General features: G+C 43.8%; 1 long non-coding RNA gene and 1 pseudogene across 2 annotated transcripts in view; one reads left to right on the top strand and one right to left on the bottom strand.

Annotated features, from left to right (window-relative positions):
- The window catches only part of LOC119623882 (uncharacterized), a 46928-nt gene that overhangs the window by 3774 nt on the left and 18079 nt on the right, over positions 1-25075 (top strand). Inside the window, exon 2 of the long non-coding RNA XR_012094512.1 lies at positions 7113-7227. This is a non-coding gene — a long non-coding RNA (uncharacterized lncRNA). The remainder of the gene's footprint in view (positions 1-7112; positions 7228-25075) is intronic.
- Positions 12481-14375, bottom strand: LOC103238479 (interferon-inducible double-stranded RNA-dependent protein kinase activator A pseudogene; annotated as a pseudogene). Its single transcript, XR_012094511.1, has one exon. The product of XR_012094511.1 is annotated as an interferon-inducible double-stranded RNA-dependent protein kinase activator A pseudogene (transcript).

The raw sequence follows: 25075 nt of genomic DNA, 5'->3' as shown, positions 1-25075 counted from the left end.
AGCTGGGATTACAGGTGTTTGCCACCACACCTGGCTAATTTTTTTTGTATTTTTAGTAGAGACAGGTTTCATTGTGTTGGCCAGGCTGGTCTTGAACTCCTGACCTCAGGTGATCCACCTGTCTTGGCCTCCCAAAGTGTTGGGATTACAGGCATGAACCACTGTACCCGGCCTTGGGCAAATGTTTGAATGGTCTGTTTACATGAAGTGGTAGGGGTGCCCAGCCTGCTAGGTGGGAGAGATGCTTCTGAGTTTTATCTCTGGCCACTGGCTGAACCATCTGGGTGTATTATAATATAGAAAACTGTTAAGGGTGACTAAACGTTGCTTCTGATATGAGAAAGTGAAACTTACAGTTAAAAATGGATACCAAGGCAACAGAATAACTTTATTGAGATATAATTCATATACCATAAAATTCACCTATTTAAATTATACAATTCAGTGATATTTAATACAGTTGACCTTTGAACAACACAGGTTTGAACTGCGTGGATCCATTTACACAAAGATTTTCTTTTCTTTTCTTTTTCTTTTTTTTTTTTTTTGAGAAATAGGGTCTCACTCTGCCTCCCAGGCTAGAGTGCAGTGGTGTAATCCTAGCTCACTGCAGCCTCAAACTCCTAGGCTAAGGAGATCTTCTCACTTCAACCTCTGGAGTAGCTGGGACTACAGGCACGCACCACCACACCTTGATAATTTTAAAGTTTTTTTTTTCTAGAGATGGGGTCTTTCCATGCTGCCCAGGCTGGTCTTGAACTCCTGGCCTCAAGCAATCCTCTTGTCTTGGCCTCCCAAAACGCTGGGATTACAAGTGTCAGCCATCATGCCTGTCCTCAGATTTTCTTCCACCTCTGCCACCCCTGAGATAGCAAGATCAACTTCTCTTCCTCCTCCTCCTCCTCAGTCTACTCAATGTGAAGAGGATGAAGACCTTTATGATGGTCCACGTCCACTTAAAGAATAGTAAATACATGTTCCTTATGATTTTATTAATACATACAAAACATATATCTACTGTTCATGTTATCAGTAAGGCTTCTGGTCAACAGTAGGCTATTAGTAGTTAGGTGTTTAGGGAGTCAAAATGTATACACAATTTTTTTTTTTTTTGAGATGAAGTCTCACTCTGTCATCAGGCTGGAGTGCAGTGGGGCCATCTCGACTCACTGCAACCTCCACCTCCAGGGTTCAATCGATTCTTCTGCCTCGGCCTCCCAAGTAGCTGGTACTACAGGCATGCACCACCATGCCCAGCTAATTTTTGTATTTTTAGTAGAGATGGGGTTTCACTATGTTGGCCAGGATGGTCTCGATCTCCTGACCTCATGATCTGCCCGCCTCTGCCTCCCAAAGTGCTGGGATTACAGGCGTGAACCCCTGCGCCCAGCCGGATACACAGATTTTCAATTGTGAGGGGTGACAATCCCCTAGGCCCTGAGTTGTTGAAGGGTCAACTCTACAGCCATGTGCTGCATAACACATTTAGCTCAAAGACAGAGCACATATATGATGGTGGTCCCCTAAGATTACAATGTAGCTGAAAAATCCCTGTCCTGTAGTGATGTCTGGATGATCCTGGCCCTGTGTAGACCTAGGCTAATGTGTGTCTTTGTGTGTTAGCTTTTAACAAAAAAGTTAAAAAAATTTAAAAAATGGAAAAAAGCTTATAGAATAAGGATATAAAGAAATAAAATATTTTTGTACAGCTGTAGAATATTTATGTTTTAAGCTAAGTGTTATTACAAGAGTCAAAGTTAAAAAAATTAAAAAGTTTATAAAGTAAAAAAGTTGCAGTAAGCTAAGGCTAGTTTATTATTGAAGAAAAGAAAAAAAATTTAAAATAAATTTAGTGTAGTCACTCACCACTCACTCACTGACTCACCCGGAGCAGCTTCTTGTCCTGCAAGGCCCATTCATGATATGTGCCTTATATAAGCATGCCATTTTTTACATCTTTTATACTGTTTTCTTTACGGTACCTTTTCCATGTTTAGATACATAAACACTTAACATGGTGTTACAATTGCCTACAGTATTGAGTACAGTAACATGCTGTACAGCCTTGCAGCCTAGGAGCAACAGGCTACGCCGTATAGCCTAGATGTATAGTAGCCTACACCATCCAAGCTTGTGTAAGGACACTCTACGATGATGTTCCCGTAATGATAAAATCACTTAAGGACGCATTTCTCGGAACTTATTCCTGTTGTTAAGCAACACATGACTTAACATGTGACTGTGTATTCAGAGTTGTGCAACCACCACCACAATCAATTTTAGAACATTTGCGTTACACCAAAAGAAACTTGTGCTTTTACCACTTACTCCCATTTCCCCCATCCCCACCCTGACCCCAATACCATCAATTTCCTTTCTGTAGGCAATCACTACTCTACTTATGTCTGTATGGATTTACTTATTCTTCACATTTCATGTAATTGGAATCACACTACATGTGGCCTGTGTGACTGACTTCTTTCACACAGCATAATGCTTCCAAAATTTATACACGTTGTAGCATGTATCAATACTTTATTCCTTTTATGTCCAAGTAGCATTGCATTGTATAGATATGCCACATTTTGTTTATTCAACAGTTGATAGACATTTGGGTTGTTTCCACTTTTGGGGTGTATAAACAATGCTGCTGTGAATTCTTGTCTTTGTTTTATCTTTTCTTTCTCCTAAATCATTAATCTCTGCCTTTCCATGGATCTTTCAAAGTATGAATATGCTGTAATGCATTTCAGGTTAATAATAAACGGACCCTCTTGACACCACAAGTCACTTTAGCTAAAACTCCATTTTACAAATCTATGTCAAAGTCTTTTTTTCTTTTGTAGACAGAATCTTGCTCTGTTGCCTAGGCTGGAGTGCACCCATTCTGGCTCCCTGCGGCCTCAAACTCCTGGGGTCATGCTGCCCTTCCTGCTTCAGCCTCCTGAGTAGCTAGGACTATAGGTGTGTACCACCATGCCTACTAACTTTTAAAATTTTTTGTAGAGACAGGGTCTCTCTCAGGGTTGCCCAGGCTGATCTTGAACTCCTGGCCTCAAGCGATCCTCCTGTCTTGGCCTCCCAAAGTGCTGGGATTACAGGTGTGAGCTACTGTGCCAAGCCCAAGAAGTTTTTATTAGTGATGGATTAGAGTGGGAGAAAGAGTGAATGGAAGGTGACGAAAGCAAGATAACATGAGCAGATGACTCAAGAATTATGACTTTGGGCCAGTGTGGTGGCTCACGCCTGTAATCCAAGTACTTTGGGAGGCCGAGAGGAAAGGATTGCTTGAGCCCAGGAGTTTGAGAACAGCCTGGGCAACATAGGCTGTTGCCTGTGTTTTTTTCTCTACAAAAAATTAAAAAAATTAGCCAATTAGCCGGGTGTGGTGGCACGTGCCTGTAGCTCCAGCTGCTTAGGAAGCAGAGCGAGAGGATTGCTTGAGCCTGTAAGTTCAGGGTTACAGTGGACCATGACTGCGTCGCTGTACTCCAGCCTGGGAGACAGAGAGAGAGAGAGACCCTGTCTCTAAAAACAAAACGAAACAAAACAAAACAAAACAAAACAAAACAAAAGAAACCCGAAACTATTATTATCAAGCCTGTTAATTATTTCCACATTGCCAGGCCCAGCAAATATTCCGTGTTCTCATCTTATCTGACCTTTCAACAGCTTCAGAAATAGTTGACTACTATTTCTTCCTTGAAAAATTCTCTCATCTAGGCTGTCCTAACATAACAGTCTTCTTGTTTCTATAACATTCCTGTGGCTGTTACTTCTTAGAGACTTCTTTTTATAGATCTTTCTCATCTACTCAACCTTTACATTTTGTTTCTTTGGGTTTAGTCTGGGGTCTTTCTCTGTCTAAATTCTCTCATTAAGTAACCCCATCCTTTTTTTTTTTTTTTTTTTTTTAATATAGACCTTATTTTTAAGAGCAGTTTTAGCTTCATAGAAAAGTTGAGGAAAGTACAGAGATTTTCCACATACCCTTTGTCCTCACACGTGAGTAGCCTTCCTCATTATCAATATCCCCCACCAGAGTGTACATTTATTACAATTGATGAACCTACATCGACACATAATTATTACCAAATCCCATCCATTTTCATGGTTTAAAATGCCATGTATATGCAAATTATTCACACATTTATCTCTTTAGTGCAGATCCTCCCTATGAGTTTCAAATTTTTAAACCCAGTTGTGTACTCGACATCCTCCTCCTCAGCATATCTTCTGGACATATCAAACTTCACATGTCTAAAATGACCCTTATGGTACTCCCCAAGTCTCTTGTCTTACTCTGCCCCTCTTCATCATCTCAGTGAATGGCACCGTTAGCTTCTTGATTGCTCAACCAAAAACCTAGGATTTATTCTATTTCTTCTCTGTCTCCTCTTTTTCTTTTCTCCTTTCTAACTTTATATAATGGAGAATTTTGAATATACACAAAAGTTGGCAGAATAATATAAGATACCCCCATGTATACATCACTCATCCCACAACTATCAACCCACAGCTAATCCTTCTCTGTCCACATCCTTTTCTACTTTCTGCTTCCTTCTCCTGTGTGTCATTTTGAAGCAAATCCCAAACATCATGTCATTTCACCTCCATCTGTATCTCTCTATAAAATATATACAACTTTCTTTTCTTTCTTTTTTTTTTTGAGGCAGAGTCTACTCTTTTGCCAGGCTGGAGTGCAGTGGTACGATCTCGGCTCACTGCAACCTCTGCCTCCTGGGTTCCAGCGATTCGCCTGCCTCAGCCTCCCGAGTAGCTGGGACTACAGGCATGCACCACCATGCCCAGCTAATTTTTGTATTTTTAGTAGAGACAGGGTTTCACCATGTTGACTAGGATGGTCTCGATCTCTTGACCTCGTGATCCACCTGCCTCGGCCTCCCAAAGTGCCGGGATTACAGGCGTGAGTCACTGCGCCCGGCCAAAATACATGTAACTTTCAAGTTGCTCCCAAGTCCTGTCAGCTCGATTTCCCAGTTCATTAATTTCATGCATTTCTTTCATCTCCACCGGCATAACCCTAGACCAGATCATGACCCTCCACTGCCTTGCCCACTGCAAGGGCCTCATTAACTGTCTTTCTACTTTCACCCACTGCTTAAAACCTTTTAGTGGATTCCCATTATCTTTGGTACAAAATCTGAACTCCTTACTGTAGCCCAGAAGGCCCTGTGTGATCTGGCCCCTGCCCACCTCTCAGGCTACCCTCCCTTAACCCCATGCTTCAGCCATACAATCTTCTTTCAGTTCCTCATACTCTCACTCCTTTTAACTTCAGTGCTGTTGAGCTTGTCTTCACCTTCCTAATATGCTTGCTTTCTTTTCAGCAGTCCCTCCTCCCTCCTGCCTAGTTAACTTTTTAACTTATTTTTTGGTTCTTGTATCAAGCATTCCTTCCCTTCTTCACTTTGGTCAGCAACCCTTAGGCCAGTTTGTGATACTGTTCATGACTGTTATTATGGTATTAGTGTCTGCCCATGAGCTCCATAACAGTAAGGATTGTGTCTTTTTCCCTTATCACCACGTTTCGCATCTAGCATGGTGCCTGACAAGTAGTAGACACTAAAAATGTGTGTCAAATAAATGATGAATAGCTTTATCACACTTAAGCTTTTAAATTTGTCTATATTTTAATTTAATTTAATTTTATAGATAGGGTATCACTATGTTGTGTAGGCTGGAGTGCAGTGGCTATTCATATGCAAGATCATAGCACTGTGGCCTCAAACTCCTGCCCTCAAGAGATCCTCCTGCCTCAGCCTCCTGAGTACCTGGTACTACAGGTGTGCACCACCATGCCTGGCTTGTCTATATTTTAAAATCTGCTGTCTCCTCTAGCATGTTAGCTCTACAATACCTGAGTATATTTTTCTCTTCATGGTAATATCTTCAGGGCCATTTCTAGTGCCTGTCTCAGGGACCACTCAATACGCATTTAGTAGATGTATTAATAAAAGATCCATATCACTGAGAAAGGACCCATATCACTGGGAAATGTCTATGTCATTGAGGATCTTATACACTAAGCTAAGAGGTTTGCCTCTTATCCTGTAGGAAATAGGCAAGAGTCATATGGTCAGTGCCATGTGACTTGAATGTTCCCTCCAAAACTGATGTTGAAACTTCATTTTCAATATAATAGTATTGAAAGAGGAGGCCTTTCAGGGGTGATTAAGTTGTGAAGGCTCTGCCCTCAGGAATGGATTAATTCCATTGTCACAGGATCGGATTAGTTATCATGAGAATAGGCTTAATTTTTTCTCTGTTTCATGGACTTGCTTGCCCTTATGCTATGGGATAAAACAGCACAAAGATCCTCACAAGACACTGGCAACATGGTCTTTTGGACTTACCAGCCTTCAGACTTACAAGCAAAATAAACTCCTATTCTTTATAAATTATCCAGTCTGTGGTATTATGTTATAGCAGCAGAAAACAGACTAAGACAGTCAGATTGGCCTGTTGGAAACATTTCTCTGATGTTTGATTTAAGGGAAAAGATACTGGAGGCTGGGAGATCAGTTAAGAGATGAATTGCTATGGTACAAGGAAGGGCTAATGAGAAGGGAGGCAATAGTGGTGGGGACAGAGAGGAGGATATTTATACAGGTGTTAGAAAGGTAGCATTGGTTGCATGTGGTGGCTCACACCTGTAATCCCAGCATTTTGGGAGGCTGAGACAGGAGGATTGCTTGAGCTACTTAGGAGGTTGAGGTGGGAGGATTGCTTGAGTACAGGAAGTGGAAGCTGCAGTGAGCATGATTATATGATTGTATTACAGCCTGGGCAACAGAGCGTAGCTGGAACTATAGGCATGCACCACCATGCTAGGCTAATTTTTTACATTTATATTTAGTGGAGTCTTGCCATGTTGTCCAGGCTGGTCTTGAACTCCTGAGTTCAAGAATCCTCCCACTTTGGTCTCCCAAAGTGTTGGGATTACAGGCATGAGTCACCTTGCCTAGCCTGTTTCTAGTTTTGGCAACTTCAATTTAATTTTCTGCACAGTCACCAAACATGATTTACCTAAAACCCAAATGTGCCTTGGTCTTATTTAAAAACTTAAACTGTTTCCTCATTGTCCACAGGCTAAAGTCCAAGATCCTTAACGTGGCAGGCAAGGTCCCTGTGATTGGCCCCTGGCCAACACCTCAGCTTCTTCTTGGAGGCTTCCTCCCTGCTAACTGTTCTCCAACAACCCGGGTGCGTGCAGCTCTTCTCTGACCCAGCCATTTCACTCCGGGGCCTCTGCCAGGCTGCTCCTCTGCCTGATGGGTCCCCTGTACTTCATTTGACTCACTCCTCTGTTAGATTCAGCTCAGGCTACTTTTTTGCCCAGAATGGCTTTCCTGTTGATTCCCCAACTCTGATGGGGATACAGGTCTCTTTTTCCTCCACACTATATACAGATACTATTATTGTGCTGAAGAGATCTGCTTACATATCTATCTACTTATCTTTTTTTTTGAGATGAAGTCTTGCTCTGTCGCCTAGGCTGGAGGGCAGTGGCATGATCTTGGCTCACTGCAATCTCCACCTCCCTGGTTCAAGTGATTCTCCTGCCTCAGCCTCCGGAGTAGCTGGGATCACAGGCATGTGTCAACACACCCAGCTAATTTTTTGTATTTTTAGTAGAGATGGGGTTTCACCATGTTGGCCAGGCTGGTCTTGAACTCCTGACCTCAGGTGATCTACCCGCCTCGGCCTCCCAAAGTGTTGGGATTACAGGTGTGAGCCACCACGCCTGGCCCATATCTATCTTCTTTAATGGCCTGTTGCCTTATCGGATGCAGAGACTATGCCTTATATATTCTTATGGCCCTAATAGATTAATGATCAATAATGTTTGCAGAATGAACAAATGCTGTAAAGGAACCAAATGAATGAATAATGAAACACACATATAGGAAACTATTGAGTGAAATTCAAAGCACTATGTGATTAGTGTACAATATAAATGGGACAGACTCCAAGTTCTGTGGGCTGGAGCATTCTATGGGGGGATGAGTTCTCTTCCCTTGGTAGAAATCAGGGCTGTTGTTACTGTAAACTTTTTTTAAAAAAAATTTTGCAAAACTATAATTGGTATTCCAGAACTGTGCTAATTAAAGTTTGCTTTCTGGACCAACAATATTGACTTCACTTGGGTGTTTGTTAGAAATGCAGGCTTCAGGGCCTCACTTCAGACCTACTGAATCTGAATTTGCATTTTTAACAAGACTCCCTGGTCATTCGTATGTGCATTCCATTTTGAGAAGCACTGTCTAAGAAAACGACTTTGTTGCCTGGGAAAGGATGGAACCTGTGAGCTCAGGGTCTCAGGTCTCTTTTGCTCCTCAGGATATAGTGCTCTGTGGGGCTCAGCGGATGGATGTTAGAGCCGGACTTCAGGAGAAATAGAGCAAGGGACTTGAATCTAGTAGGTGTGACCAGATGAGCAGATCTGGAGACTCAGAACCTCACAGGCAGGGTTAAACAGGAGCTGTCTCGGGACTGGGACTGGGCTTGGCTAAATAGCTCTAAATAGAACTAGCCAAAATCAGGCTGGCTAGGTGTGGCAGGAAGTGGGCCTGGATGGAACTGGTAGGCCAGATAGTCAGAGGCCTGGTCAGCAAGCATGGGTCAAGGCAAGAATCAGATGAGGCAGTTCCTGGGGTTGGGGCAAGGAGTGGGGCTGGCCCTCAGCTCAGAAGGTCAGGGATAGGGCAAGCTTCAGGAATGGGGTGAGGCTCAGAGTTGGGGTAAGGGTCAGAATGTTCAGTGTGAAATGGTTTTTGGCAATCTGAAGCAATATTTTTACATTTTGAAGGGGTGGCTGTTAAAATGTACTGCTTTTTACTGAAGTTAGCAGACTTTCAGGCCTCTGGTTCTAAGGACATCTCACAGGGAGCATGGGGTGAAGTTGAAGAAGAGCGTGTGCCCTCCCAGCACCCTAATGTGCTCTTGTTATATGTATTTGTTGTGTGACTCCTGCATGTCACTCTCGTGTTCAAATACGATGGTTTGATATTTCACAGCAAAAATAATTGAAGCCATCCAGATAGACGTTAGAATGTGAACTACTAAATTCGTAAGAAGTACTAAGACCTCCCTTTTCTTTCTGTCAGGAGAGAGAGTTGTGGATCAGAATTTGGAGCTTGCACCCATGGTCTGGGAGGGACTGAGTGACCCGTTAGAGCTAGTGCAGGCTCAGGAACTCAGTTATTCCTTAGTGCAGTCATATTAGTGTTATCATTTTGCAAGGAATATGGTAAAAATGTTAACATTAGGAGCAATATACTCTTTCTTTCTTTCTTTTTTTTTTTGAGACAGAGTCTTGATCTGTCGCCCACACTGGAGTTCAACAGCACCATCTTGGCTCATTGCAATCTCTGCCTCCTGGGTTCAAGCAGTTCTCCTGCCTCAGCCTCCCGAGTAGCTAGGATTATAGGCACCCACCACCAAACCCAGCTAATTTTTTTTTTATTTTTAGTAGATATGGGGTTTCACCATGTTGGCCAAGTTGGTCTCAAACTCCTGACCTCAGGTGATCCATTTGCTTGGCCTCCCAAAGTTCTAGGATTATAGGCGTAAGCCACTGCACCTGGCCTATGCTTTCTTAATATGAAACTAGATTGTCTTGACTTGATAGAAAAATGAATCCTTGTTATGGTGAGGTGTACTTGCTTCTTTGGTAATCTGTGAGGAAACTGGATTCATGGAATCAGAGATAGTTCCTTGCCACTTTGGACCTGATAAAATCTGGAAAGAAGAAAGATTGTTATTATTTGGCTAAAATCTGAAGCTTAACATGGGTTGAGAGAAAGAGTTCTTCTTCTTCTTCTTCTTCTTCTTATTATTATTATTATTATTATGAGAGGGAGTCTTGCTCTGTTGCCCAGGCTGGAGTGCAGTGGCACGATCTCAGCTCACTGCAACCTCCACCTCCTCGGTTCAAGCGATTCTCCTGCTTTAGCCTCCTGAGCAGCTGGGATTACAGGCGCCCGCCATCACACCCAGATAATTTCTGCATTTTTAGTAGAGATGGGGTTTCACCATGTTGGTCAGGCTAGTCTCAAATGATCCACCCAACTCGGCCTCCCAAAAGTGCTGGCATTACAGGCAGGAGCCACCACGCCTGGCCTGGGAATGAGTTATTTAGATAAATCAGCAACTTCTAGTCCTTTTACTCTACAATTCTCTGTAATAGTTCCCTGGTGTGACAGGAAATAAAATAGTGTAGATCCACTAAAGCAGTGAGAGTGATTTTTTTTTTTTCTCCCTGAGGAAGCCTGGAGAGGCAAGAGGATGGTGGCAGGGGCTGAGATACGATGGCCATGGTTAGGGAGGGGATGCACCTCTCCCCATCACCTTGGGTTTGCTAGGAGGGGCCAACTTTTGATGCACTGAGCTGCAAGTGGCTCTCCTAGCAAGAGAGAACATAAGGCTGATTAATCTGAATTCTCATTCCCTTCTGTCCATTGGAGAGTCAAGAACTCCCGGTAGGAAGGAAAGGAAGGGTCTTATTATCACTCAGGGAAGCAGAAGGACCATGGCCTGGGCCTGGTATTCATGAAGGGCCTTTGCTATTATTGCCATATTAGATCACACTATCATTGTATTTATTGGTTGAACTCAAAGTTTTGGTTGGTTAAAAACAAACATCTAAATCATATCACTGTTATATTGACTCATTTCTGGCATTTCTTCATTTTAAAATATACCCAGAGGCTGAAAACTAGAAGTCTAGTCCTCTTGATACGTGGCAGGCGAGCCCCAGATTAGGGTTTAGCTTGGGAGGATTCTTTGCTTCTCCCAGGAAAACACTCAAGGGTGAGCCTGTAATAGAAGAGAACAGCTTTATTGAAGTGACAGTGTTACAGCCTAGGTGGTGTTGCAACTCCGTGACTGCTTCTGCAGAGCAGGGCTTCCCCAATGGCAGTGTGCTGAGACTAACAGCTCAGGGCAGTTCTGCAGTCATGTTTACACCTACTTTTAACTGCATGCAGATTAAAGGGTGATTTATGCAGAATTTTCTAGAGAAACGGTAGAAACCTCTGGGTCATCAGGTCATTGCCACGGGAAGGAGCAGTAAATCCTGGGTGTTGCCATGCTAGTGGTAAACTGACAAGGCACACGGGTGGGCGTGTCTTCAGGAAAGCTGCTTCCACCCGTCCCTATTTTAGCCCTTCTCAATTTGGTTCAGTGTCTGAGCCCCCACTCTGAAGTCAAGTCCTGCCTCCTACCTCCATCCCTCTGAGTAGCCCTGCTTGCTGCACCCAGGTGATAGGTAGAAAGTGAAATCAGCTACGATAGTTGCAGAAAGTTACTCATGGTTCTGTATGCTTTGAAACAGTGTGAAAATGACATTCTCCCCTTCTGTTCTTTCTTTCTTTCTTTTTTTTTTTTTTTGAGATGGTTTTGCTCTTGTTGCCCAGGCTGGAGTACAGTGGTACAATCTCGGCTCACTGCAACCTCCGCCTCCCAGGTTCAAGCAATTCTCCTGCCTCAGCCTCCTGAGAAGCTGGGATTACAAGCATGCGCCACCACACTCGACTAATTTTGTATTTTTAGTGGAGATGGGACTTCTCCATGTTGGTCCGGCAGGTCTCGAACTCCCAACCTCAGGTGATCTCCCTGCCTGGGCCTCCCAAAGTGCTGGGATTGATTACAGGTGTGGGCCACTGTGCCTAGCCTGACCACTTTTATAGATTCCACATGTAAGTGAGATCATGCAATATTTTTCTTTCTTTCTTTTTTTTTTTTTGAGATGGAGTCTCGCTCTGTAGCCCAGGCTGGAGTGCAGTGGCCGGATCTCAGCTCACTGCAAGCTCCGCCTCCCTGGTCCACGCCATTCTCCTGCCTCAGCCTCCCGAGTAGCTGGGACTACAGGCGCCCGCCACCATGCCCGGCTAGTTTTTTTTGTTTTTGTATTTTTTAGTAGAGACAGGGTCTCACCGTGTTAGCCAGGATGATCTCGATCTCCTGACCTCGTGATCCACCCGTCTCGGCCTCCCAAAGTGCTGGGATTACAGGCTTGAGCCACTGCGCCCGGCCAATATTTTTCTTTCTATGTCTGGCTTATTTCACGTAGCATAATGTCCTCCAGGTTCCTCCATGTTGTGGCAAATGACAGGATCTCCTTTTTAAAAGGCTGTATAGTACTCTATTGTGTTTATTATTATTATTATTTTGTAATCTTTGTTTTTTTGAGACAGGGTCTTGCTCTGTCGCCCAGGCTGGAGTGCAGTGGTACAATTGAGGCAGGAGAATAGAGTCTGGAGGCAGGGAACATAAGGCCAATTCATGCTGACTTCCTCGAGCTAAATCAGATGGAAACACTTCAGCTATGTTAGGAAATATCCTCTCCATTTACATAGGGTGTATGCTGAGTAAATGACTTTGTAACTTTACTTCATCCTCTTCATTTACATGGGGCATACATCAAGTAACCAGTGGAAACCTCTAGAGGGCATTTAAACCCCAGAAAATTCTGTAACAGGGCTCTATGCTCAGGCCTGCTCCCACCCTGTGGAGTGTACTTTCATTTTCAATAAATCTCTGCTTTTGTTGCTTCATTTTTTCCTTGCCTTGTTTGTGCATTTTGTCCAATTCTTTGTTCGAGATGTCAAGAATCTGGACTCTCTCCATTGGTAACACAATCATGGCTCACTGCAGCCTCGACCTTCCGGGCTCAAGTGATCTTCCCACTTCAACCTCCCAAGCAGCTGAGACCACAGGCACATGCCATCACGCCTGGCTAATTTTTTATTTTTATTTTTGTAGGGACGGGGTTTCACCATGTTTCTCAGGCTGGTTTTGAACTCTAGGCTCAAGCAATCCACCTGCCTTGGCCTCCCAAAGTGTTGGGATTACAGGTGTGAGCCACTGTGCCTGGCCACCGTAGTTTCTTTATCCATGCGTTTTTTTTTTGCTTTTTTTTCTCAAGTCAGTAACTTTTTAACAAAATGAGCAGAATCCCATCATAACAGTTCTTTGTTACATGAATTCAAATACACAGCAGACCAATCATGTTCCCTGAAATTTAACTATCATACTTAAAGGCCTGTTAGTGCTGTCCCTCAAGACTCTAATTCTAAAGGGCTTCCTTTGAATTCCCTTTATAAAGCTTTGTGCAAAGAGCTTAAGCACCAGTAAGAAAGACTGTTGCTAGCATTTTTATTTCATCATCAACAACAAACATGCAGTTTCTTTCTCTGATGTGCGTGGCACTGTAAAATGGGTGCTACACTCTGTCTTGTGGTACAAAGTTTATAAATACAATATACCGATACAAAGTTGAAGCCATTAAAAAGAGCTTAATAACAACCATGAGGAGACAATTACATCTGGAGTGCTGATGGAATCTATGAAGAGATTTAGAAACAAGACATAAACTCAAACACTACGGTAAAAGTTTTACTTGGGAAGGGGCCAGAGGGGAACTTTTTATGTGCTACTGAAAGATTTTTAAAGTTGCTCCAAATTTACTTTCTTTCTGCTATTATCTTTAAATACTGCAAAGTATTGTGAGCTGCATCACTTTGTGCATTGCCACAGGAGATACCGGAGCCATGACAGACCGTGATGGGGCCGGTGGACAGTTCGGCAAGACATTGATACTGTCCATTGGCGCGCAGTTCATCTATATCCAAATATGTTATATTTAAACCTTGTTCCTTGGCAATTTCACTAAGCAGCTGGATGTAATCTGTATTTGAAATACTAAGGAGGCTTCTTTTCAGTAAGTTGATCTTTTCACCAGGAGAATCCCTCAAGGAATGCCAAGTACATCCTAAAGAATGTCCCACTACATTTGTTAAAGAAATGTGGTTCTCTGGAGAAATATTACTAAATTTGGCAAGAAATTTCTCAGCAGCATTCCTTTTGGCTTGCTTTTTTGATGCCCCCTTTCCAGTTTCCATAAATGACTCTAGCCTGCAAACTGTGATATATTCTCTCTTATGACCAGGTCCTCCCTCCTGGGAAAGGGTATATTCAGGAAGTCTCCAGCCATGATGAACAGCCAATTCCTGTAATGAACCAATAGGATTAAGCTGGTTCTTTGGTTGCTTGGAAGGGTCAGGCATTAAGGGGTCAGGAACTGCAAAGCAAATACTTGCATTGTCTTTCAAAATGTTTATGGCAGCCTCTGCAGCTCTATGTTTCACCAGCTTCTTACTTGTACCTTCACCTCTGCAGGTTATGTCACCAACGGTTACTCTGAAGGTGAAAGTGGGCACGTGTATTTGCACATCAGATCTTTCACATTCATAAACTGGGATGTTCTTGGTCTTCATGCCATATTCGTGTAATACCTGAATCGGTGTTTTCCCTGGCATAGCTGTTATTATCTTCCCCAAACTGAAGGTCCCACTGTCCTCGCGCTCCAAGGGCAGGGCTTCGGCGGGTACCTGCTCTGGGACATGGCGAGAAGGGACTGCTCAGCGGCTGGAGGAAGAGCGGTGCAGAGCGACGTGCTTGCTTCCCGGGTTGCTGGTCCGCAGGAGGAGCTCTAGCGCCGCCGCCTCCTCCGTCTCCCCCTCTCCATTCGTTTGTTGATGGACGTGTACGTTGTTTCCATATCTTGGCTATTGTGCATGATGCTGCAGTGAATGTGGGAGTGCAGATATCTTTATGTGGTAGTGATTTCATTTCATTTGGATATATACCCAGAAGACAGATTGCTAGGTCTTATGGTAGTTCTATTTTTTTTCTTAAAAAAAAATTTTTTTTTCCTGACTACAAAGACTCAGAGGTCTTTCCAGTTCTCTGTTGATCCTGAGACTAACAACTGGAGACTGAGGCCAGAGCAGCTGGCAGCTGTGCTTGTCCGTTTCCTGTCAGAGCCATCCCAAGTTTCCTCCGGACCTGTCCCACGGTCCCTCCACAGGAGCGTGAGAGGATGGGGAAGCACTGTGGGGAGACCACCAAAGATGGCTGGACAGTGGGAGACAGCACCTCATGAAGCATCCCAGCCTCGTGTTGAGGTTCCAAACTTAGAAACAAACCCCTCTGTACAGGGGGATTGTGGGAGTGACAGTCAAGGCCATGGTGTGTGTTTTCTCACTCTCGAATGCAAGTGGAAGAGAGAAAATGACTCAGGACGCCATTGTAACGGTTCCTGGAAGCTGGACCCTCTCATTGGCATATACACTACTCCTCGCCGCAGGGCACAGTCCCACCGGGATCCACTTCCAAAGTTTGTCTGGACGGTTGAAGGCCTCGCTTAGTGGTACTGGATTCTCAGGGAGCCCTCTGTGGCCTTTGGCTTTGAGTGCTGTGTTTCCCTTTTACCGGAGGGCAGCATTGTGGAAATTCCTGTTTTCCCTGTAGCATATTCTGTTGGATTGCATTACTGGCTGAGAAAGGACAAGTTGCCATTCAAGTCTAGGGTAGGCTTCCAGCTACCTTAATAGAAGTACTCAAGTCTTTTGGGTAGTGAGCTGGAAAGCCTACAGGAAAAGACAGGCACGATTTTCATTTGAAAACTTTGATTCATGGAACCTTTAAACCTTTAAAACTAATCTCAGGGCCGGGGGTGGTGGCTCATGCCTGTAATCCCAGCACTTTGGGAGGCCGAGGCGGGCGGATCACAAGGTCAGGAGATTGAGACCATCCTGGCTAACACGGGGAAACCCCGTCTCTACTAAAAATACAAAAAATTAGCTGGGCGTGGTGGTGGGCGCCTGTAGTCCCAGCTACTCGGAGGCTGAGGCAGGAGAATAGTGTGAAACCTGCAGACGGAGCTTGCAGTGAGCTGAGATCGCCTCACTGCTCTCCAGCCTGGGAGACAGAGTGAGACTCCATCTCAAAACAAACAAACCAACCTAACCTCAGATAAATTTTTTGTGCCCATGAGGCTATAGTTGTTCACTGCTTTCCTGGATGGATGGGACTCTGATGTTGTAACTTCTGTACTCCTTTGGCCCATAGCTAAGGCCATCCTTCCCCACAGGGGTGGCTTTGGGATTGGATGCTACAGCTTTCGCTTCCGTGTAGTACACCTGTACATGCCTGTTTCAAGCAGCCTTTCTTTAATGTCTTTTGTTGGTTTTATTCTGTAGCTCAGTAGCCGGTAATAAAGTTAAAGATCCTGAAAAAAAATTTTTTTTCCTGACTACAAAGACCCAGAGGAGATGGTAGTTGTATTTTTTTTTTTTTTAATTAAGAAATATAGATGGGGTTGCCTAGGCTGGTCTTGAACTCCAGACCTTAAGCAGTCCTTCTACCTTAACCTCCCAAGAGTCTGGGATCACAGGCATGAGCCACTGCACCCTGCAGATAGCTCTGTTTTTAATTCTTTAGGAATCTCCTTACTGTTTTCCGTAATGCCTACACCAATTTATATTTGATTGTTGGGTTGTTTCTTCAGGACTCACTCTCTCCTGAGGCCCTAGGGGACTCTTAAGGAAGTGTGGTTAAAACATAATATCAGGAGGAAGCACTTCTGGAATGATGGAATAAACACTTCTGAAAATCTGCTCTTCTGTAAGAGCAGCAAGAACATCAGCAAAAATTGTCAATATCAAGTTTTTCAGAACTCTAGAAATTAACCAAAGGCTTACAGCAATCTGAAGAGTTTTTTCAAGAAAAGTGCTGGCTTTCGTAAGAACGGTGAGCTTTGTGGTGTTTTAACTTGTCCTATTTCCACCCCTTCTTCCTAGCTTTATGGTGGCCTTGAAACCAGCAGCCTTAGAACCATAGTCACTGAAAACCAGAGGCCTAGCAGCCATTGGACGTGGTAGAGTGGGTTTCAAGATCCCCAAAGACCTGGTTGCCAGAGAATTGTCACTATTCGACCTGTCTAGAAGATCCCTGGGAAAGCCTCATTCATAGGGCTTATCTTTATTTGGTCACTGAGGAAAGCCCTTTCCCCAGGGCATTGGTCAAATAATCAGTGGCAATTTAAAAATTGCAGTTGCGTGAGATAGTGATACACATTGGGGCAAAATCAGGCTGGCCAAACTCTTACAGAGAAAATCTGGGGATGTTCATAGGGAACTTGCAAAGCTCTTACTTATTCCTGGGGGTCTAGAAGGCAACACACATGCACGAGGTTGTGCACTTCTCACTTCTGGCTCACCTTAAAGCCCTGTGCAAGCAGCAAGTGAAGGCTAGGTCAGGGTAATGAACTGCTGGAGTATTGAAGGCATCACACACACACACACACACACACACACACACACACACATGCCCCTCAACACAGGGTGGGAGATTTAATGGTCAAAGGCATTTAAGGAAACCTGTTTCGGCAGTAGCTGACTGCTAAGCTAACCAAGCTGACACACGTGACAAAGAATACACAATTTACAGACTTAGTCCAGGAAAGTCACTAAACAAACACACACACGAGAGCAGCAATAGCAGCAGCAACAACAAACAGCAAAAACAAAAAGTCCTGAGGGAGTAGGAATCTGATTTCTGAAGTTGCCACAGTGTATTACTTAAAATACTGTGGTTCCCTACAAAGAACTCAAATAAATTTACAAGGAAAAAACAAACAACCCCATCAAAAAGTAGGCAAAAGATATGAACAGACACTTCTCAAAAGAAGACATTTATGCAGCCAACAGACACATGAAAAAATGCTCATCATCACTCGCCATCAGAGAAATGCAAATCAAAACCACAAGGAGATACCATCTCATACCAGTTAGAATGGCGATCATTAAAAAGTCAGGAAACAACAGGTGCTGGAGAGGATGTGGAGAAATAGGAACACGTTTACACTGTTGGTGAGACTGTAAACTAGTTCAACCATTGTGGAATACAGTGTGGCGATTCCTCAAGGATCTAGAACTAGAAATACCATTTGACCCAGCCATCCCATTACTTGGTATATACCCAAAGGATTATAAATCATGCTGCTATAAAGACACATACACACGTATGTTTATTGCAGCACTATTCACAACAGGAAAGACTTGGAACCAACCCAAATGTCCATCAATGACAGACTGGATTAAGAAAATGTGGCACATATACACCATGGAATACTATGCAGCCATAAAAAAGGATGAGTTCATGTCCTTTGTAGGGACATGGATGCAGTTGGAAACCATCATTCTCAGCAAACTATCACAAGAACAGAAAACCAAACACTGCATGTTCTCACTCACAGGTGGGAATTGAACAATCAGATCACTTGGACACAGGAAGGGTAACATCACACACTGGGGCTGGTTGTGGGGTGGGAGTAGGGGGGAGGGATAGCATTAGGAGATATACCTAATGTAAATGACGAGTTAATGGGTGCAGCACACCAACATGGCACATGTATACATAGTAACAAACCTACACGTTGTGCACATGTACCCTAGAACATAAAGTAATAATAAAAAAAAATTGTGGTTCCTGTGAAAGATGCCAGTGGCAACAGCTTTGCCATCCAGCTCTCCAACATTTTTGTTATTGGCAAAGGCAACAAACCATAGATTTCTCTTCCCTAAGGAAAATGTATCCACCTCACCATTGTCAAAGACAGGGACAAGAGACTGATTGATGGTCAAACAGAGCAGTGGGTAAAATGGTCTCTAGGTGACATGTTGGAAGGGTCTTTGCATTTAGTCAAAGATAATACAGTATGATTAGAAAATAAAATGTTGGCCAGGAGCGGTGGCTCACACCTGTAATCCCAGCACTTTGGGAGGCCGAGGTGGGTGGATCACCTGAGGTCAGGAGTTTGAGACCAGCCTGCCAACATGGCAAAACCCTGTCTCTACTAAAAATACAAAAAAATCAGCTGAGCATGGTGGCATGTGCCTGTAATCCCAGCTACTTGGGAGGCTGAGGCAAGAGAATCACTTGAGCCTGGGAGGCAGAGGTTGCAGTGAGCCGAGATCACGCCACTGCACTCCAGCCTGGGTGACAGAGCAGAACTCTGTCTCAATTAAAAAAAAAAAAAAAAAAAAAAAGAAAGAAAGAAAGCAATCAATGGGCTTGTTTCTCTGAGAACTCTGAGAAAGCTCAGATGTTGGACTTACTAGACGACAATATTTCCTTATAATCCTCTCTATTTCTGTAAGATCAGTAATGATGTCCCCTCTTTCATTCCTGATTTAATTGGACTCTTTCTCTTTTTTTTTTCTTAGTCAGTCTAGTTAAGAGTTTGTCAACTTTGCTAATCTTTTCAAAGAATGAACTTTTCATTTTGTTGAATTTTTCTCTATTGTTTTTCTATTTTCTCTCTCTTCCTTCCTTCCTTCCTCTTTCTTTCTTTCTTTCTTTCTTTCTTTCTTTCTTTCTTTCTTTCTTTCTTTCTTTCTTTCTTTCTTTCTTTCTTTCTTTCTCTCTCTCTCTCTCTCTCTCTCTCTCTCTCTCTCTCTCTCTCTCTCTCTCTCTCTCTCTCCCCCCCTTTTTTTTTTTTTGAGACAGCCTCACTCCATCACCCAGGCTGGAGTGCAGTGGTGCAGTCTTAGCTCATTGCAACCTCCACCTCCTGTATTCAAGCGATCCTCTCACCTCAGCCCCACAAGTAGCTGGGACTACAGGTGTGTACCACCATGCCCTGCTAATTTTTGTATTTTTAGTAGAGACGGGATTTTGCCATGTTGGCCAGGCTGATCTTGAACTCCTGGTCTCAAGTGATCCACCCACTTCAGCCTCCCAAAGCACTGGGATTATAGGCTTGAGACACTGTACCCGGCCAAGAGGTTGGAGTGAGCCAAGATTGCGCCACTGCACTGCAGCCTGGGGACAGAATGAGACTCTGTCTCAAAAAAACCAAAAAACAAAACCCACAAAAAACCTTTTTGTGCTTCTAAGGCTACCATCAACAAAGTAAAAAGATAATCCATGGAATAGGAAAAAATATTTGTAAATTATATCTAGTAATAGCCTTGTATCCCGAATACAAAAAGCAGTCTTATAACTCAACAACAAAGAGTTGAATAACCCAATCAAAAAATGAAAAAAGGATTTGAACGGACACCTCTCTGAAGAAGAGATACAAATGGCCAGTAAGGACATGAAAGATGCTCAGCATCGTTAGCCACTGGGAAATGGAAATCAAAACCACAAGGAGATACCAATTCGTTCCCACTAGGATGGCTAAAATAAAGACAATAACAAGTGTTGATGAAGAGCTGGAGAAATTGGAACCCTCATTCATTGCTGGCGAAAATATAAAGTGATGCAGCCATTTTGGAAAACTGTTTAGCAGTTCCTCAAAATACTAAACGTAGAGTTACCATCTGACCCAACAATTCAGTTCCTAGGTATACATGCAAGAAAGCTGAAAACATGTGTCTGCACAAAGACTTGTACATGTGCATTCATAGTAGAAATATGCATAATAGTCCCAAAGTTTACACAACACAAATGTCTATACAATGAATGGATAAATGAAATAATATATCCATACAATGGAATATTATTTGTCAATAAATGGATTGAAGTATTAATACATGCTACACTGATGAACCTTGAAAACATCAAGCTGAGTGAAAAAGCCAGTCACAAAAGATCACACATTGCATGATTCTATTTGTATAAAATGTCCAGAATAGGCAAATCCATAGAGAGACCATATGGTAGTGATTGCTGGGGGTTGGGAGGAAGGAAGAATGAGGAGTGATTGCTAAGGCGTAGAGAGATACTTTTTGAATTGATAAAGTGTTCTAAAATCAGTGATGATGGTTGCATAATCCTGTGTCCTATAGTAATCTATAGGTTACTAAAACCCTATAGTAAAACCCACTAAATTGTGTATGTTAAATGAGTGGATTTTATGGTATACAAATTGTACCTCAATAAACCTGTAACAAAATAGAAACAAAACTAGATATTCCTTCTTTGCCTTTCTATGTTAAAAGGAAAATAGCAATGATTTCTACTCTTGGATCATTGGTTCTCAACTGGGGGCAATTTTGTCCCTCAGGGGACATTTGGCCACATCTGGGGACATTGTGGTATCACAACTGGAGGGAAGGATGCTACTGGCATCTAGTGGGCAGAGACCAGGAATGCTGCTAAACATCCTACAATACACAGAACAGCCCCCACAACAAAGAATTATCTGGCCTTAATGTCACTAGTACCAAGATTGAACAGTCCTGCCTTACATCAAACTCATCGGGAAAGAGCAGGGTCATGGTGCATCCTGTCTCTCCCACAACCACAGAGGTCCCTCAGTGTCAGGGCCTCCCCTGTGTTGAGGGCAGCTCTTAGAATCCATCCCGGGAAACTCACTGTCAGGGCAATGGTAAGGCTGTGAACCACCGTCATCTCTCTGGGAGTGTCCTTGGGAGAAACTTCTGTCTGGTCTCAGTTCCAAGAATAGTTGTGCTTCCCTGTGTCATCTGTCTGTTTTATCTCATGGACACGGTGAACTCCAGAACAGACCAGACTTTCCTTTTTGGGTTGGCTGCTGAGCAGTTTTGAGTCAGACTTGTGGCTCACCCTTAGGAAGGGTACAGGTCTTGTATTTCACATTTTTAAGTTCCATTCCTGGTTCGATTTTAGATCCCTATTTCCGTCTTTCTTTTTTAAAGTCTTTTTTTTTTCTTTTTATTTATTTGTTCCTAGTTTTAATATCTGTCATCTCTGGTGTTTTACATGTCTTGGTAAGCTATTTATGCTGTGCAACAGGACTCCGAAAAAATAAATATAAGCAGCGAATCTCTCCTTAGCCATGAGATGGGAGTGGCGGGAAGAGTTGTGGGTGGTATGACAGAGGCATAGTGAGGTCTGTGGGCAGGAACCAGTGACCTCCCCATAGGGTGTACTTCCCACTCCAGGAGACTGGGCGGGTGCTGAGGAATCAGGGTATGAGGAGATAGGGGGTTCCTAGAGGAGATCAGCTGTTCTTGGGTTGCTGTGCCGGACACTGCAGTCTTTTAGTGTTGGAAAAAGCTGGGCTTTCAGAGGACAAATAACAGATGTAGGAACAGAGCTGGTAGGAGAGGGGGCTCTCAGGTGGGCAGGACTGGGTAGTATATTAGGGAGTGTCCTGGACTGGGAGCTGAGGCTTAGGCTTCTAGGTTTCAAGTTTGAGTTCCGCTCTTGTTGGCCAAGTGACTTTGGCCCGGTGACTAAGGAGTCACCTGGCTCCTTAATTTCCTATCACTAAACCAGAGTATTAATGAATACCTGCTAGGTTTATCTCTGGGGTTGATGTGACTACCAAATGAGATGATGCAATGAAATTGCAGAAGTGCTCTATTCATTGCTAGGCTGCAAATCTTTTCTTTTTTTAAATGTTGAGGGACAAAAGTAATTGTGGAATTATTATGGCTGTGATTACAGTTGTGCTTCATGGAGATGGTCCCATTTGGAGCAGGTAATGACTGTGGCAGAGGCACTGGGTGCTGTGGAGCTGGGGAGCAGCCCTCAGGGAAACAGAGAGACTTCACTGACCCCAGGGAATTAATTAAAACTTACTCAGCAGCTGTGGGGAGAAAGTATTTGTTAATCATTACGTTGCATTCGGATGTAGACCATTTACTGCTTAGACTTTTAGAGTAAAAAGGATCTCAGGGGTTTACAGAGGCCAGTCCCCTGCCTCAAGTACTCTCTCTCAGGAACTCTTAGCACAGGTAAGATCTTTGCTCACACATTTTCTGCAAGAAAAAAAAAAAAAAAACAAACCAAAAAACCAAACAAATAAACAACGGCACCACCACCCCAGAATTTTGCCCAGGAGAGTCAAGAAGTTGCAGGGTTCAGGGTAAATGGCTTCCCCAGACTTATATGGGAATACACCACCCAGTGCCGCCCACCTTTGGGCCCCCTCTCCTAGCAGCTCTGTTCCCTCATCTGTGTTCATGATCTCTAGGGAAGAGACCACCACAATTCTAATTTCCTGGGTCTAATTGCAATGTCTTCAACTACAACTTGAGGCCAGTTTCACCTCCTAACTTTGTGGGTTGGCCAACAGCCTCTGATCCCCTTTCTTTTTGTTTTTTCTTTGTAGACCTCTGTGGTCATGGTCTCCCTTCTCTTATGTTCATGGTATTCTTCAGTTCATTTTCCCTTCCCTTGACTTCCCTCATTCCTTCCTTCTCCATTTGGAGGACGTCCCATTTGGAGTGAGAGTGGACTGTCTTGTGCATGGATATACATTTTCACAGGACCTGTGGCCTCTGTCCTGTGCTGCCTCACACCTTGCCCTTAGGTGCTCTGGCTTGAACTCATTGGCACTTAGGGAGCCCCTGCCTTGGGGGCATCAGGGAAATTCTGCCCCTATCTCTGGCCATGCTTGACACTCTCCTGCCAGGGCCACTTCTTGCACCATCTTTGTCCCCTATCTCAATGTGCCTGTTCCTCCCCCAGGATCCATGTAGAGACACTGAGCTCTGCTGCTGAGGCAGGAGCATGGAAGAGGCTTCTGTCTTGGGAAGGCAGGCTTGTGGCTTAAACTCTTCCTATTCGTACAATGTCTGGTCCCATGGTGGCCTATGTGACCCTCTGAGCTTTGCACTCTGGACTTTGGTGAAGTAAGTCTCTGGGATCTTGCACCCATGGAAGCACCCTCAGTCTCTCCGGGGCCCAGCTGTGGTACCTTACATCACCAATGGCCCCTTCCTTCCCCTAAACTTTGATCCCTGCCTCTGACTTCATGGCTCTGCGATGGAACAGGTGCTGATTGGAAAAGCTACCTTTACTGGTGGTGATTACTCTGGGCTTCCCTGGCTGCTCTTTCTGTGGGTAGGATTGTCCTGCACACACACACACACACACACACACACACACAGCCCTTGACACATTCAACACAAGGTACACGTCCACACATAGACTTGCAGTAGATGGGCTGGTGGAACAGCCCTAGAGACAGCGTTAGACCAGCATCCTGGAGTCATGGATTCAAGCCCCAGCTCTGACCCTCAGTGACTGTGGATAAACCATATTCTTCTCTGCCTTTGTTTCCTCTTCTGCCACATGATGGAATAAGAGCAGATGTCTCCAGGGCATCTTCTTCCTGTGATCCAGAGGCAGACATGTTACAGAGACAGGAGGGGTGGGCATTGTGTTTGGAGGCTGGGTTTATAGTGTCTAGTTCCACTGGCTTAGGGGGCAGATAGACTAAGTTTGGGTCTGGCTCTGTTGTTGTAGGGCTGTGTGACCTCGGACAAGGCACTCCATTTCTCTCACCCCAGTTTTCTCATCAGTAAAGTGGGATTATTTAAACTTTGTATCAGGTGGTGATTTATGTAACAGTGCCCTGTCCTATACATGACATATATTATTAGTGGTCTTAGCTCACTCATTAATTCACTAATTGATCTTGGGTAAACTAAATGAGTTCTTCTCGACTTCATCGTCCTCCTGTGCAGACTGAGGGGTTTGGACCAGTAGAAGATGTTCAAGACCCGCTCTACCGTCTCCCAGGCAGCTCAGGGAGAGGGGATGCCTTGTTGAACATGGCTGTTCAGAGATTTACCACACGGGGGCGATATGACCCCATTTGAACCGGCTCCAGAACGGCAGATTTTTGGAAAAAACAAACAAAACTTCAAGTTTTGGTCCATTTTCAGACTCTACTCCTTATTTTTATTTTTGACTTACCTTAACCAGAAATTTCAGAGATTTTGCACATCTTAAAGCTGGAAACAATGTAAGTACTTAGCACTCTGTGTTCTGCTTGTAGCCTTTCTACCACGCATGCATTTAAAAAATGTGCACTGACTGCCAGGCGCGGTGGCTCACGCCTGTAATCCCAGCGCTTCGGGAGGCCCAGGCGGGCGGATCACGACGTCAGGAGTGTGAGACCATCCTGGCCAACATGGTGAAACCCTGTCTCTACTAAAATAACAAAAATTAGCTGGGCATGGTGGTGCGCACCTGTAGTCCCAGCTACTCAGGAGGCTGAGGCAGGAGAATTGCTTGAACCCGGGAGGCGGAGGCTGCAGTGAATGGAGATCACGCTATTGCACTACAGCCTGGAGACAGAGTGAGATTCCGTATCAAAAAAAAAAAAAAAAAAAAAAAAAAAAAAAAAAAAAAAAAAAAAAGCACTGACAGCTGGGGAACATTCACTATTGATCAAATAATTTTTTTTTTTTTTGAGGCAGGGTTTGGTTCTGTCTCATGGGCTGGAGTGCAGTGGTGCGATCTCAGCTCACTGCAACCT

This window comes from Chlorocebus sabaeus, chromosome 11 (assembly GCF_047675955.1).
Source record: "Chlorocebus sabaeus isolate Y175 chromosome 11, mChlSab1.0.hap1, whole genome shotgun sequence".
NCBI classification, from domain to species: domain Eukaryota; kingdom Metazoa; phylum Chordata; class Mammalia; order Primates; family Cercopithecidae; genus Chlorocebus; species Chlorocebus sabaeus.
The sequence above is the reverse complement of the archived record's forward strand: the minus strand, read 5'-3'. Positions and strand labels throughout refer to the sequence as shown.